The sequence below is a fragment of the Eucyclogobius newberryi genome, unplaced genomic scaffold (assembly GCF_026437365.1).
Source record: "Eucyclogobius newberryi isolate DKJ021-1_F unplaced genomic scaffold, fEucNew1.0.hap1 SCAF_46, whole genome shotgun sequence".
Taxonomy (NCBI): Eukaryota; Metazoa; Chordata; class Actinopteri; order Gobiiformes; family Gobiidae; genus Eucyclogobius; species Eucyclogobius newberryi.
The window spans coordinates 210,698-224,781 of NW_027316123.1; the positions used below are offsets into that span (position 1 = coordinate 210,698).

At 52.2% G+C, this 14,084-nt stretch overlaps 2 non-coding genes across 2 annotated transcripts; both read left to right on the forward strand.

Annotated features, from left to right (window-relative positions):
• Window positions 1-10,074: 10,074 nt before the first annotated feature.
• On the forward strand, window positions 10,075-10,165 carry trnar-ucu (transfer RNA arginine (anticodon UCU)). The gene is given in 2 exon segments: window positions 10,075-10,111; window positions 10,130-10,165. It is a non-coding gene; the product is annotated as a tRNA-Arg (tRNA).
• A 1,925-nt stretch (window positions 10,166-12,090) lies between these two features.
• On the forward strand, window positions 12,091-12,181 carry trnar-ucu (transfer RNA arginine (anticodon UCU)). Its single transcript is given in 2 exon segments — window positions 12,091-12,127; window positions 12,146-12,181. It is a non-coding gene; the product is annotated as a tRNA-Arg (tRNA).
• The last annotated feature ends 1,903 nt before the right edge of the window (window positions 12,182-14,084 follow it).

The window sequence follows — 14,084 nt, forward strand, 5'->3', positions numbered from 1 at the left end:
GAGTTGATTTTAAGCTTTATGGACTGCTTGCCATTACAACCCGTGAAATCTTGGTCATAAATTTTCTTCTGTTGGAACCGAAAGAAGAAGAATTAAACCCTCTGTAACAATGAGATTTGAACTATTTCACTCAATTCTCATCACCTGTTAAAGTCATCTCTTTATATGGACTGTACATAATTGGAAAGACTTCATCTAGTGTAAGGTTGCCAAAGCATTTACTTTGTACTGATTTTTGGAACGTTATCTTCGAGATAAGGGAGCTCAATGTCAGCATCGCTGAAATGTCCAAGGTGTCAGGGTCAAGGTAAACTCCTACCTAAGCGTAAGCAAATTTGGTCTACAAGTGGAGGAATGGGTTCTAATCCCACTCCTGACAATGGGTTTGTCCTATATTTGACCTCATTGCAAGTGTAGGGGAATGGAGATGGACATTCCACGGCCAGATAACAGAAAAACTCTCTTTGAACATTGGGGGGTTTTCTTTCTCCCTCTCTCCCTCACCGCAGGGAGCCGCTGTGACTTTGGCGATAACAGACCTTCTCCCCCACAGTCTTACAGGAGGACGCCCTGATGAAAACTATGTTTTATGTGATTATGCCATGAATGTTTGTCCGAATCAACTCCGTACACCTCATGTTTCACCTTGTGTTACGTATTTTTCCACTGTTTAAGGTTTTATATTCCCAATGCTTTAACTCGAGTGCCCATCACAGGTGAAAGAAGATGTAAAATGTATCTACCTCAAGGAATAATGTGCACAAACTGCCAAAAGTGTTTAACGTGTCGTCGCAGTAGCGCCCGCCCCTTTCGCTCCCAGCGTGCCCTGCGGCGCTAGGTGACAAAAAGACGCTCCGAGCTTGGAACGCTCTCTTCTCCTCTCTTCTCTTCTTGCTCTCTTCTTCCTTTTTTTTTGTTCAAGCCTTTGTCTATCTCTTTGAAGCCGTCTCCACGGACGAGCCTGTTTATTTTTCCTTTGTCTCAACAAAGCGTCCGCCACGTGGGTCGACAAGACTAGGCCAGCCTCATCGCCCCCCTGAACTCTGAAAACACCTGGAAACACCTGGAACTAAGCTTAAGCGCTAAACCGGACAGAGACTTTCTTTTCTACTTCGCTTCTACTATTTTTGAAGTAATCTACGCCGTTTACGTGGATCAGCGCTACGTTCTCATCTGAGTAAAGGCCGCGTGAGGAGCTAACACGCAGCTAAAGCGTTCTACCGCTAAGGAACTCCCGGACATCGCCACGCGCCACCTCGCGCCACCGCTGCCGCCCCGCGTCACGGACATCGCGGCACGCCACTGCCTTCGCCCGCCACACCGCTCCACGCGCCGCCTCGCGCCACCGCTGCCGCCCCGCGTCACGGATATCGCGGCACGCCACTGCCTTCGCCCGCCACACCGCTCCACGCCGCTGCCTCGCCACGGATCTCGTCCGCGGACAAGGACCAGCCGGACCGAGTTCTACAAAATCGTAAGCCGACTTCAGTGTGCGGTTCTTTTGTGGCGTGATTTGGGTAGAACTCAGCTGTTCCTCCTCCCTTAGCTTCTCACTTTCCCTCTTTTTGATATAGATTAGCATAGACACGTTTGATTATCAAAGGCAAAACCCTGGTTTAACATTATCTGCATGAATTCTGCCTTTAAATCTGATATAACATCACCTGTGATTTACCTGTGCGCATTTCTGCTCCGGTGCCCTTTTTGATTGCCCTTTTGATAAATAAACTACACGAAAGAGTTATTGACTATTGTTTGTTTGATTAGACTATGCGTAAGTCCCTGAATCGTGAAACACCCTTCAAACCTTTTAACGAGCGTGATTAAGGACCGTATCTTAGCTTTTTGGGTTTTACCCTGGTGCCCCGTCTTGTCTCGTTTCTGCTAAGAAATCTTCCTTAATCGTAAACTGAATACCTGTAGTTTGAGACCCTACACAAGGATGTGAATAGCCTGTTGGCTCCTGCTTCACTAAAGGTTCTATATCCATTCAATACACAGCTTTCTTGGATGCACTACTGCTGTTACGGCTCTCGACTGACATCTCAATTGCAATAGACTTTAAAAAAAAGCATTAGCTTGATGTGGACTTTTAAAGGACGCAGTAGTTTGATGTAACAACAACCACATCAAACTCCTTTAAAAAGAGACAGCAGTTTGATGTGTTTTTTTACCAAAGTATAGGTACGGTCATTTGTGCTACTGTAATAACGGATCTGATTCTGTATACTCACAGTTCACACAAACTAACCCTTTAAGCGCCAAAGTCGCAGAAATGCGACTTTACCGTACAAGGAAATTTATGAAATAATAGTAGAAAATGAATAACTTCAGTCATTGGTCGGTTCGGTGCAACTTCCTCTTATTAGCCAGGTATGATCCAGGGCAGATCCGGTAAGGAAAAAAGTGGCTGGAGGAAGTACACGTGGCATGCAATTTACAGCAGATTCTGACTCTGAAGGGTATTATCTCCCCGAGAGTGACGATGGATTTCCAAGTGGAGATGAAGGGACTTCGAAACAACGGACAGGTGCAAAGGACAGATGGAGGCAAGGAACCAGTGGAACCAGTGGCTGCAGTAAAACTTGCCCGGTGGATGAGAGCTGGGACATGCTGAGAGAGGTCGAGGTATTTGAGGCATGGATCAAACCTTTTGAAGACCCAGTTGGCTACACAGGAGAGATGGATCTGACGGATGCTAATCCATTTGATATTCTGTCACTCTTTCTGACCGATCAGTTTTGGACTTTCATTACTGATGAGACAAATAGATATGCACATCAGTGTATGGCACCTATGATTCTGAAGCCACATTCAAGATTTCTTGAGTGGTATGATGTATCAGTCACCGAAATGAAAGCTTTCTTCGCTTTGCATCTCTCCATGGGCCTTGTTGAGAAACCTGAAATCGAGGATTACTGGGGAACATTTTGGCTTACACAAACGCCTGGATTTGGAAATGTAATGTCAAGAAACAGATTTGAAATCATTCTTTCGTTCTTTCATTTTGTCAACAATAATGATTATGTGAGAACAGGCGAGCCCGGGCACGATAAACTGTTCAAAGTCCGCCCAATAATAGATTTGATTATTCCCAAATTTGCAGCAGTTTACAGTCCAATCAAGGAGCTTTCTTTAGATGAAATGACAATAGCTTTCAAGGGGAGATCTTCACTAAAATGTTACTCTCCGAATAAACCTGACAAATATGGCTATAGAGTGTATGCCCTGAGTGAAAGCTGTTCAGGGTATGTTTTGCGCTGGTCAATGCACACTGGACAGTACAAAAATAATGCAAGCAACATCAGTGCAACACACGCAGTTGTCCGTGAGTTGGTTTCTCCCTTTACGGGCAAAGGACACGAGATTTACATGGACAGTTACTATACCTCGCCTGTAATTGCAAATGAATTAGCAGATTTGGAAACTGGACTGTGTGGGACGGTAAGGATTACCAGGTTGGGGATGCCAAAATGCCTTGGTAAAAGTGTCTTACAGCTGAAAAAAGGAGATGACCCAGTTTTTTGCAGAAAGGGAAAACTCCTGGCTTGTGCTTGGCACGATACTAAACGTCTCACCATGTTGTCCACAGTCCATGGAAATGATTGTGTTCAGAGGAGGATCCGATCCAAGACAGATGACACTGGCTTCCGTGACATCAAAAGACCTGTATGTGTCGACCAGTACAACGCCTACATGGGTGGAGTGGACACTGCTGACCAGAGGATGAAGACATACCTCTTTCCACACAGGTCCCGGAAATGGTATCATCGCATATTCAATGCCATTATAAGCATAAGTATTGTCAACTCACACATCATATACACCAAATCCACTCCAGGCCCACACAAACCTTTAAAGGTTTACATTCAGAACATTATTGATGCATTACTGGCTGATCACTCCAAAAAACAAGAAAGGCGCTCAAGACCGGAGGGTGAAATGCCACAGAGACTCACAGAGCGTCATTGGCTTTGTCAAGCAGAGGGACGTCCAGACTGCGCCGTGTGCTCTGACCGCTCTCGTACCAAAGGCAGGCGGCAAACAAAGTACAGGTGCCGTCAGTGTGGCGTTTGTGCGGTTCCATGCAACGAGAGATACCATACGCTAAAAAACTTTAAATGCTGTCATTTGGATATGTAAAAGTGCAGGGTACCTTGACCCTGGATGGACATCTTTTCTGTGATGGCTCTCTCCTTTCTTCACTGCTTTCTCCACAACCTGCCTGGCACCAATGATGGATGTATAAGTTGGAAAAATAAAAAAAATGAAAAAAATACATAATAAATACCGTGTTTGTCATCATTTGGTCAGAACTTGTAATCAGGGCCCGAGTTTGAAGATGTGAGCAAAAGGGGTGAAAATGGGTTAAAATGTGAAAAAACACCAAAATGAGCTAAATGAAATAATCCCCCATCATCAGTGCACTGTTTGACCCCAGAAAAGCACTCCCCTGGGGCCTGGAGGTGATCTGACCTTCAGAGTATAGCACCATATGCCCCTGAGGGACTTAGAGTAAAAACCGAAATAGTACACTATACTCGAAAAATTTCAAAGTGTGGTTAAGAGTACCAAGGGCACGGGCTTCCATGTCAGAGTACCAAGGGCACGGGCTTCCAGGCGGCTGCCCCTAAGGGGTTTAGCCCGCGAGGGGGTGCTTAAGGGTGGGTCCCCGGGTTCGGAGGGAGAGCCTGGTCCCCGGTGGTCATCCCCGGAGTCCCGGAGCCCAGGACCCGGGGAAGAGTGTGCCCGGGTCGGGGCTGAGTCTGGTGGAGTGGGGGGGTGGCCCTGGAGGTGCTCCAGGGGCTCCAGGGGTTCCAGGGGGTGCTCAGTGGGGGCCATGCCCAGCCAGAGTTGCCCTTCCCCGGGGTGAGTCTGGAGGAGTGGGGGGTGGCTCTGGAGGTGCTCCGGGGGTTCCAGGGGGTGCTCGGCGGAGGCCATGCCCAGCCAGAGTGGCCCTTCCCCGGGCAGAGTCTGGGGAGAGTGGGGGGTGGCTCTGGAGGTGCTCCCGGGGCTCCAGGGGTTCCAGGGGGTGCTCAGTGGAGGCCATGCCCAGCCAGAGTGTCCCTTCCCCGGGGTGAGTCTGGGGAGAGTGGGGGGTGGCTCTGGGGGTGCTCCGGGGGCTCCAGGGGGTGCTCGGCGGAGGCCATGCCCAGCCAGAGTGTCCCTTCCCCGCGGTGAGTCTGGAGGAGTGGGGGGTGGCTCTGGAGGTGCTCCGGGGGCTCCAGGGGGTGCTTGGTGGAGACCATGCCCAGCCAGAGTGGCCCTTCCCCGGGGTGAGTCTGGGGAGAGTGGGGGGTGGCTCTGGAGGAGCTCCAGGGGTTCCAGGGGGTGCTCGGCGGAGGCCATGCACAGCCAGAGTGGCCCTTCCCCGGGCATAGTCTGGGGAGAGTGGGGGGTGGCTCTGGAGGTGCTCCGGGGGGCTCCAGGGGGTGCTTGGTGGAGGCCATGCCCAGCCAGAGTGGCCCTTCCCCGGGCAGAGTCTGGGGAGAGTGGGGGGGTGGCTCTGGGGGTGCTCCGGGGGCTCCAGGGGGTGCTCGGCGGAGGCCATGCCCAGCCAGAGTGGACCTTCCCCGGGGTGAGTCTGGGGAGAGTGGGGGGTGGCTCTGGAGGGTCTCCGGGGGCTCCAGGGGCTGCTCGGCGGAGGCCATGCCCAGCCAGAGTGTCCCTTCCCCGGGGTGAGTCTGGAGGAGTGGGGGGTGGCTCTGGAGGGTCTCCGGGGGCTCCAGGGGCTCCAGGGGGTGCTCAGCGGAGGCCATGCCCAGCCAGAGTGGCCCTTCCCCGGGGTGAGTCTGGGGAGAGTGGGGGGTGGCTCTGGAGGTGCTCCGGGGGCTCCAGGGGGTGCTCAGTGGAGGCCATGCCCAGCCAGAGTGGCCCTTCCCCGGGGTGAGTTTGGAGGAGTGGGGGGTGGCTCTGGAGGAGCTCCAGGGGTTCCAGGGGGTGCTCGGCGGAGGCCATGCCCAGCCAGAGTGGCCCTTCCCCGGGCATAGTCTGGGGAGAGTGGGGGGTGGCTCTGGAGGTGCTCAGGGGGCTCCAGGGGGTGCTCAGTGGGGGACATGCCCAGCCAGAGTTGCCCTTCCCCGGGGTGAGTCTGGAGGAGTGGGGGGTGGCTCTGGAGGTGCTCCGGGGGTTCCAGGGGGTGCTCGGCGGAGGCCATGCCCAGCCAGAGTGGCCCTTCCCCGGGCAGAGTCTGGGGAGAGTGGGGGGTGGCTCTGGAGGTGCTCCCGGGGCTCCAGGGGTTCCAGGGGGTGCTCAGTGGAGGCCATGCCCAGCCAGAGTGTCCCTTCCCCGGGGTGAGTCTGGGGAGAGTGGGGGGTGGCTCTGGGGGTGCTCCGGGGGCTCCAGGGGGTGCTCGGCGGAGGCCATGCCCAGCCAGAGTGTCCCTTCCCCGGGGTGAGTCTGGAGGAGTGGGGGGTGGCTCTGGAGGTGCTCCGGGGGCTCCAGGGGGTGCTTGGTGGAGACCATGCCCAGCCAGAGTGGCCCTTCCCCGGGGTGAGTCTGGGGAGAGTGGGGGGTGGCTCTGGAGGAGCTCCAGGGGTTCCAGGGGGTGCTCGGCGGAGGCCATGCCCAGCCAGAGTGGCCCTTCCCCGCGCATAGTCTGGGGAGAGTGGGGGGTGGCTCTGGAGGTGCTCCGGGGGCTCCAGGGGGTGCTCAGTGGAGGCCATGCCCAGCCAGAGTGGCCCTTCCCCGGGGTGAGTCTGGAGGAGTGGGGGGTGGCTCTGGAGGGGCTCCAGGGGTTCCAGGGGGTGCTCGGCGGAGGCCATGCCCAGCCAGAGTGGCCCTTCCCCGGGCATAGTCTGGGGAGAGTGGGGGGTGGCTCTGGAGGTGCTCCGGGGGCTCCAGGGGGTGCTCAGTGGAGGCCATGCCCAGCCAGAGTGGCCCTTCCCCGGGCATAGTCTGGGGAGAGTGGGGGGTGGCTCTGGAGGTGCTCCGGGGGCTCCAGGGGGTGCTCAGTGGAGGCCATGCCCAGCCAGAGTGGCCCTTCCCCGGGCAGAGTCTGGAGGAGTGGGGGGTGGCTCTGGAGGGGTTCCAGGGGGTGCTCGGCGGAGGCCATGCCCAGCCAGAGTGGCCCTTCCCCGGGCATAGTCTGGGGAGAGTGGGGGGTGGCTCTGGAGGTGCTCCGGGGGCTCCAGGGGGTGCTCAGTGGAGGCCATGCCCAGCCAGAGTGTCCCTTCCCCGGGCAGAGTCTGGAGGAGTTGGGGGTGGCTCTGGAGGTGCTCCGGGGGCTCCAGGGGGTGCGCGGCGGAGGCCATGCCCAGCCAGAGTGGCCCTTCCCCGGGCATAGTCTGGGGAGAGTGGGGGGTGGCTCTGGAGGTGCTCCGGGGGCTCCAGGGGGTGCTCAGTGGAGGCCATGCCCAGCCAGAGTGTCCCTTCCCCGGGCAGAGTCTGGAGGAGTGGGGGGTGGCTCTGGAGGTGCTCCGGGGGCTCCAGGGGTTCCAGGGGGTGCTCAGCGGAGGCCATGCCCAGCCAGAGTGGCCCTTCCCCGGGGTGAGTCTGGGGAGAGTGGGGGGTGGCTCTGGAGGTGCTCCGGGGGCTCCAGGGGGTGCTCAGCGGAGGCCATGCCCAGCCAGAGTGGCCCTTCCCCGGGCAGAATCTGGGGAGAGTGGGGGGTGGCTCTGGAGGTGCTCCGGGGGCTCCAGGGGGTGCTCAGTGGAGGCCATGCCCAGCCAGAGTGGCCCTTCCCCGGGGTGAGTCTGGAGGAGTGGGGGGTGGCTCTGGAGGAGCTCCAGGGGTTCCAGGGGGTGCTCGGCGGAGGCCATGCCCAGCCAGAGTGGCCCTTCCCCGGGCATAGTCTGGGGAGAGTGGGGGGTGGCTCTGGAGGTGCTCCGGGGGCTCCAGGGGGTGCTCAGTGGAGGCCATGCCCAGCCAGAGTGGCCCTTCCCCGGGCAGAGTCTGGAGGAGTGGGGGGTGGCTCTGGAGGTGCTCCGGGGGCTCCAAGGGTTCCAGGGGGTGCTCAGTGGGGGCCATGCCCAGCCAGAGTGGCCCTTCCCCGGGCAAAGTCTGGCCGTGTGCGGGGTGGATGATCCCTGCTCCGCCTCACGCGAGTTCGAGACCGGCTGGGTGCCCTTTTATCCATGAGGCACTGCACTGCCTCCGGCAGCCGAGTTCGGGGCCCGGTGAGGGCTCCAGGCTCCAGGTGCTCCGACCCGGAGCCTCCGACCCGCAGAAGGTGCTCCCTGGCCGGGCAAAGTCTGGCCGTGTGCGGGGTGGATGATCCCTGCTCCGCCTCACGCGAGTTCGAGACCGGCTGGGTGCCCTTTTATCCATTAGGCACTGCACTGCCTCCGGCAGCCGAGTTCGGGGCCCGGTGAGGGCTCCAGGCTCCAGGGGCTCCGACCCGGAGCCTCCGACCCGCAGAAGGTGCTCCCTGGCCGGGCAAAGTCTGGCCGTGTGCGGGGTGGATGATCCCTGCTCCGCCTCACGCGAGTTCGAGACCGGCTGGGTGCCCTTTTATCCATGAGGCACTGCACTGCCTCCGGCAGCCGAGTTCGGGGCCCGGTGAGGGCTCCAGGCTCCAGGGGCTCCGACCCGGAGCCTCCGACCCGCAGAAGGTGCTCCCTGGCCGGGCAAAGTCTGGCCGTGTGCGGGGTGGATGATCCCTGCTCCGCCTCACGCGAGTTCGAGACCGGCTGGGTGCCCTTTTATCCATGAGGCACTGCACTGCCTCCGGCAGCCGAGTTCGGGGCCCGGTGAGGGCTCCAGGCTCCAGGGGCTCCGACCCGGAGCCTCCGACCCGCAGAAGGTGCTCCCTGGCCGGGCAAAGTCTGGCCGTGTGCGGGGTGGATGATCCCTGCTCCGCCTCACGCGAGTTCGAGACCGGCTGGGTGCCCTTTTATCCATGAGGCACTGCACTGCCTCCGGCAGCCGAGTTCGGGGCCCGGTGAGGGCTCCAGGCTCCAGGGGCTCCGACCCGGAGCCTCCGACCCGCAGAAGGTGCTCCCTGGCCGGGCAAAGTCTGGCCGTGTGCGGGGTGGATGATCCCTGCTCCGCCTCACGCGAGTTCGAGACCGGCTGGGTGCCCTTTTATCCAAGAATCAACTGGAGTGTGGAGCTTCTACGGGCCTCCAGGGGCACTGCCGACCCAGAGCTGTGCCCCGGCTTCAGTTCTCTGTATCTCAGGAAGTTTTTTATTTATACATTTATTTCATCCATAATCTCTGGCGCCTAACTGATGAAAGGAACTGCTAAACTTGGTTCAATTACCACAGAATCCCAGTGTGCTATAGGCTGGCCACTGCTTGGTAGGAGTTTCCCGTACGTGAGTGACTGTTCCTTGCTTCCTTCACGCCCCGCTCAACCTCGTCTTCTTCTAAAGAGTTTGGCGCTGTCCTCAGAAGCTTTGGTCTTACTCAGCACCTGAGTGGCCCCACCAAGAGCAAAGGGCACACTCTGGACCTGCTAATGACAAAGCGGGTTAATATTTCAAATTACAGTGTGGTAAATGTTACTTTGTCTGATGGTTTCTGTATTTCTCCAGGTGCAATGAGTTTGCAGTCTTCTTTGCAAGACTCAGTTCAGAACATTAAAAATACCATTATTTGCAGATAACAAGCACGCAGCCAGCTAGACAACTGGAGTTAACCCATTTTGCATTTGTGGCTGACAAAACTTTCCAAGAGATCACCACAAGTCTGAATTCCACTACATGCTGTCTTTATGCATTGCCGACTAGATTTTTAAAGTCTATGGTGAGCAGTCTGTTGGCTCCAATCAATCAAAAAGTCAACATGTTGCTTGGATCTGGAATTTTCCCAAGATCCTTAAAACTGCAGTCATTAAGCCTCTCTTAAAGAAGAGCAGTCTTGATGCCACAGTGCTAAATAATTACCGGCCCATCTCAAACCTACTACTACTCAGTTGTCCATTCAAGTATGCAAATTATTTACAACGACAGAAAATGCGCTGCTGTTACAAATTGGAATAAGATGGAAAAGTATCCCTGCACACACAGATTAACTGCACTCTTTTCACTTTTTGATTCTCAGTTTGTTGGCAAGGAATGACTGATGTGGACTCATTTTGGATGAAAAACGTGTTTTGCGTTTGTGGAAACGCACCATGGAAGGATGTATGGACTCTGTGGCGCAATGGATAGCGCATTGGACTTCTAGGCATAATTTGCAAGGGCATTTAAAGGTTGTGGGTTTGAGTCCCACCAGAGTCGCTAATGGTGAGAGAACATATTAGTTTTTTACAATGGAAAATCTGCTCGCTTTACTATCTGATGAAAGGCACTGCTGAACGAGGTTCAATTGCCAAGGGTGCTTGAAAAAGTAAGCAAATACATCGGCATTATGTCAAATAACATTATCTTGCAATTTTTCCTCAATATCCAGATTAACTGCAGTATATTGAGTGCGCAATAAATTGGCGAGAGTCGATTGATTGAAAGACTTCCAGTTTTTTTATAGCTACATTGGTACAGGGGATTTAGCTCTAAGGTAGAAAGATTGATGCCCTCGTTCTCCATTAAACACAGTTGATTGGACAGGGGCTGAACTTTCGAATGTTGCTGGCTCGCTTTAAAAAAAAAGATATTGCGGCTTGTCGAGTCACAAATATTTAATTGGGCGGGCTGTTTGTCTCTGTGGCGCAATTGGCCAGCGCGCTCTGCTGTTAACCTGGAGGTTGGTGGTTCGAGCCCACCCAGGGAAGATTGAAAGAGCTATCGCAGGCAAAATCTATGAGGTAACATTGGTCACTGAATATCTTGGTGAAACAGGTTAAAGTACCATTTAAGAGGCTCTGTGGCTTAGATGGTCAAAGTGCCTGTCTAGTAAACAGGAGATCCAGGGTTCAAATCCCAGCAGTGCCTTAATGATAGCCTTTCAAGCAAATCAGTTGTTTACATGTACAGAAAACCTTATCACCCGAAAGAGCTCTTACATTTTGCAATTAGAGATTGAAAAGTATCCCTGAATAAACAGAGTAAATGCACTCTTTTCACTCCTTGTTTCTCAGTTTGATGGTAAGGGTTGATTGAATGATTGATTGATTGATTGATTGATTGATTGATTGATTGATGTAGACCGTTTTCGGATGACTGTTTTGCTTTTGTGAAAAAGGGGAATCAGACAAAAGTTGCAAAGGCATTCAAAGGCTGTGAGTTCGAGACCCACCAAAGTTACTGTTGTAACCCCTGTTATCTACATTGGTAAATAGGAAAGCCTGCTTGTGTTATTAACTGATGAAAGGAACTGCTAAACTTGGTTCAATTACCACAGAATCCCAGTGTGCTATAGGCTGGCCACTGCTTGGTAGGAGTTTCCCGTACGTGAGTGACTGTTCCTTCCTTCCTTCACGCCCCGCTCAACCTCGTCTTCTTCTAAAGAGTTTGGCACTTTCCTCAGAAGCTTTGGTCTTACTCAGCACCTGAGTGGCCCCACCAAGGGCAAAGGGCACACTCTGGACCTGCTAATGACAAAGCGGGTTAATATTTCAAATTCCAGTGTGGTAAATGTTACTTTGTCTGATGGTTTCTGTATTTCTCCAGGTGCAATGAGTTTGCAGTCTTCTTTGCAAGACTCAGTTCAGAACATTGAAAATACCATTATTTGCAGAAAACAAGCACGCAGCCAGCTAGACAACTGGAGTTAACCCATTTTGCATTTGTGGCTGACAAAAGTGTCCAAGAGATCACCACAAGTCTGAATTCCACTACATGCTGTCTTTATGCATTGCCGACTAGATTTTTAGAGTCTATGGTGAGCAGTCTGTTGGCTCCAATCAATCAAAAAGTCAACATGTTGCTTGGATCTGGAATTTTCCCAAGATCCTTAAAACTGCAGTCATTAAGCCTCTCTTAAAGAAGAGCAGTCTTGATGCCACAGTGCTAAATAATTACCGGCCCATCTCAAACCTACTACTACTCAGTTGTCCATTCAAGTATGCAAATTATTTACAACGACAGAAAATGCGCTGCTGTTACAAATTGGAATAAGATGGAAAAGTATCCCTGCACACACAGATTAACTGCACTCTTTTCACTTTTTGATTCTCAGTTTGTTGGCAAGGAATGACTGATGTGGACTCATTTTGGATGAAAAACGTGTTTTGCGTTTGTGGAAACGCACCATGGAAGGATGTATGGACTCTGTGGCGCAATGGATAGCGCATTGGACTTCTAGGCATAATTTGCAAGGGCATTCAAAGGTTGTGGGTTTGAGTCCCACCAGAGTTGCTAATGGTGAGAGAACATATTAGTTTTTTACAATGGAAAATCTGCTCGCTTTACTATCTGATGAAAGGCACTGCTGAACGAGGTTCAATTGCCAAGGGTGCTTGAAAAAGTAAGCAAATACATCGGCATTATGTCAAATAACATTATCTTGCAATTTTTCCTCAATATCCAGATTAACTGCAGTATATTGAGTGCGCAATAAATTGGCGAGAGTCGATTGATTGAAAGACTTCCAGTTTTTTTATAGCTACATTGGTACAGGGGATTTAGCTCAAAGGTAGAAAGATTGATGCCCTCGTTCTCCATTAAACACAGTTGATTGGACAGGGGCTGAACTTTCGAATGTTGCTGGCTCGCTTTAAAAAAAAAGATATTGCGGCTTGTCGAGTCACAAATATTTAATTGGGCGGGCTGTTTGTCTCTGTGGCGCAATTGGCCAGCGCGCTCTGCTGTTAACCTGGAGGTTGGTGGTTCGAGCCCACCCAGGGAAGATTGAAAGAGCTATCGCAGGCAAAATCTATGAGGTAACATTGGTCACTGAATATCTTGGTGAAACAGGTTAAAGTAGCATTTAAGAGGCTCTGTGGCTTAGATGGTCAAAGTGCCTGTCTAGTAAACAGGAGATCCAGGGTTCAAATCCCAGCAGTGCCTTAATGATAGCCTTTCAAGCAAATCAATTGTTTACATGTACAGAAAACCTTATCACCCGAAAGAGCTCTTACATTTTGCAATTAGAGATTGAAAAGTATCCCTGAATAAACAGAGTAAATGCACTCTTTTCACTCCTTGTTTCTCAGTTTGATGGTAAGGGTTGATTGAATGATTGATTGATTGATTGATTGATTGATGTAGACCGTTTTCGGATGACTGTTTTGCTTTTGTGAAAAAGGGGAATCAGACAAAAGTTGCAAAGGCATTCAAAGGCTGTGAGTTCGAGACCCACCAAAGTTACTGTTGTAACCCCTGTTATCTACATTGGTAAATAGGAAAGCCTGCTTGTGTTATTAACTGATGAAAGGAACTGCTAAACTTGGTTCAATTACCACAGAATCCCAGTGTGCTATAGGCTGGCCACTGCTTGGTAGGAGTTTCCCGTACGTGAGTGACTGTTCCTTCCTTCCTTCACGCCCCGCTCAACCTCGTCTCCTTCTAAAGAGTTTGGCACTGTCCTCAGAAGCTTTGGTCTTACTCAGCACCTGAGTGGCCCCACCAAGGGCAAAGGGCACACTCTGGACCTGCTAATGACAAAGCGGGTTAATATTTCAAATTCCAGTGTGGTAAATGTTACTTTGTCTGATGGTTTCTGTATTTCTCCAGGTGCAATGAGTTTGCAGTCTTCTTTGCAAGACTCAGTTCAGAACATTGAAAATACCATTATTTGCAGATAACAAGCACGCAGCCAGCTAGACAACTGGAGTTAACCCATTTTGCATTTGTGGCTGACAAAAGTGTCCAAGAGATCACCACAAGTCTGAATTCCACTACATGCTGTCTTTATGCATTGCCGACTAGATTTTTAGAGTCTATGGTGAGCAGTCTGTTGGCTCCAATCAATCAAAAAGTCAACATGTTGCTTGGATCTGGAATTTTCCCAAGATCCTTAAAACTGCAGTCATTAAGCCTCTCTTAAAGAAGAGCAGTCTTGATGCCACAGTGCTAAATAATTACCGGCCCATCTCAAACCTACTACTACTCAGTTGTCCATTCAAGTATGCAAATTATTTACAACGACAGAAAATGCGCTGCTGTTACAAATTGGAATAAGATGGAAAAGTATCCCTGCACACACAGATTAACTGCACTCTTTTCACTTTTTGATTCTCAGTTTGTTGGCAAGGAATGACTGATGTGGACTCATTTTGGATGAAAAACGTGTTTTGCGTTTGTGGAAACGCACCATGGA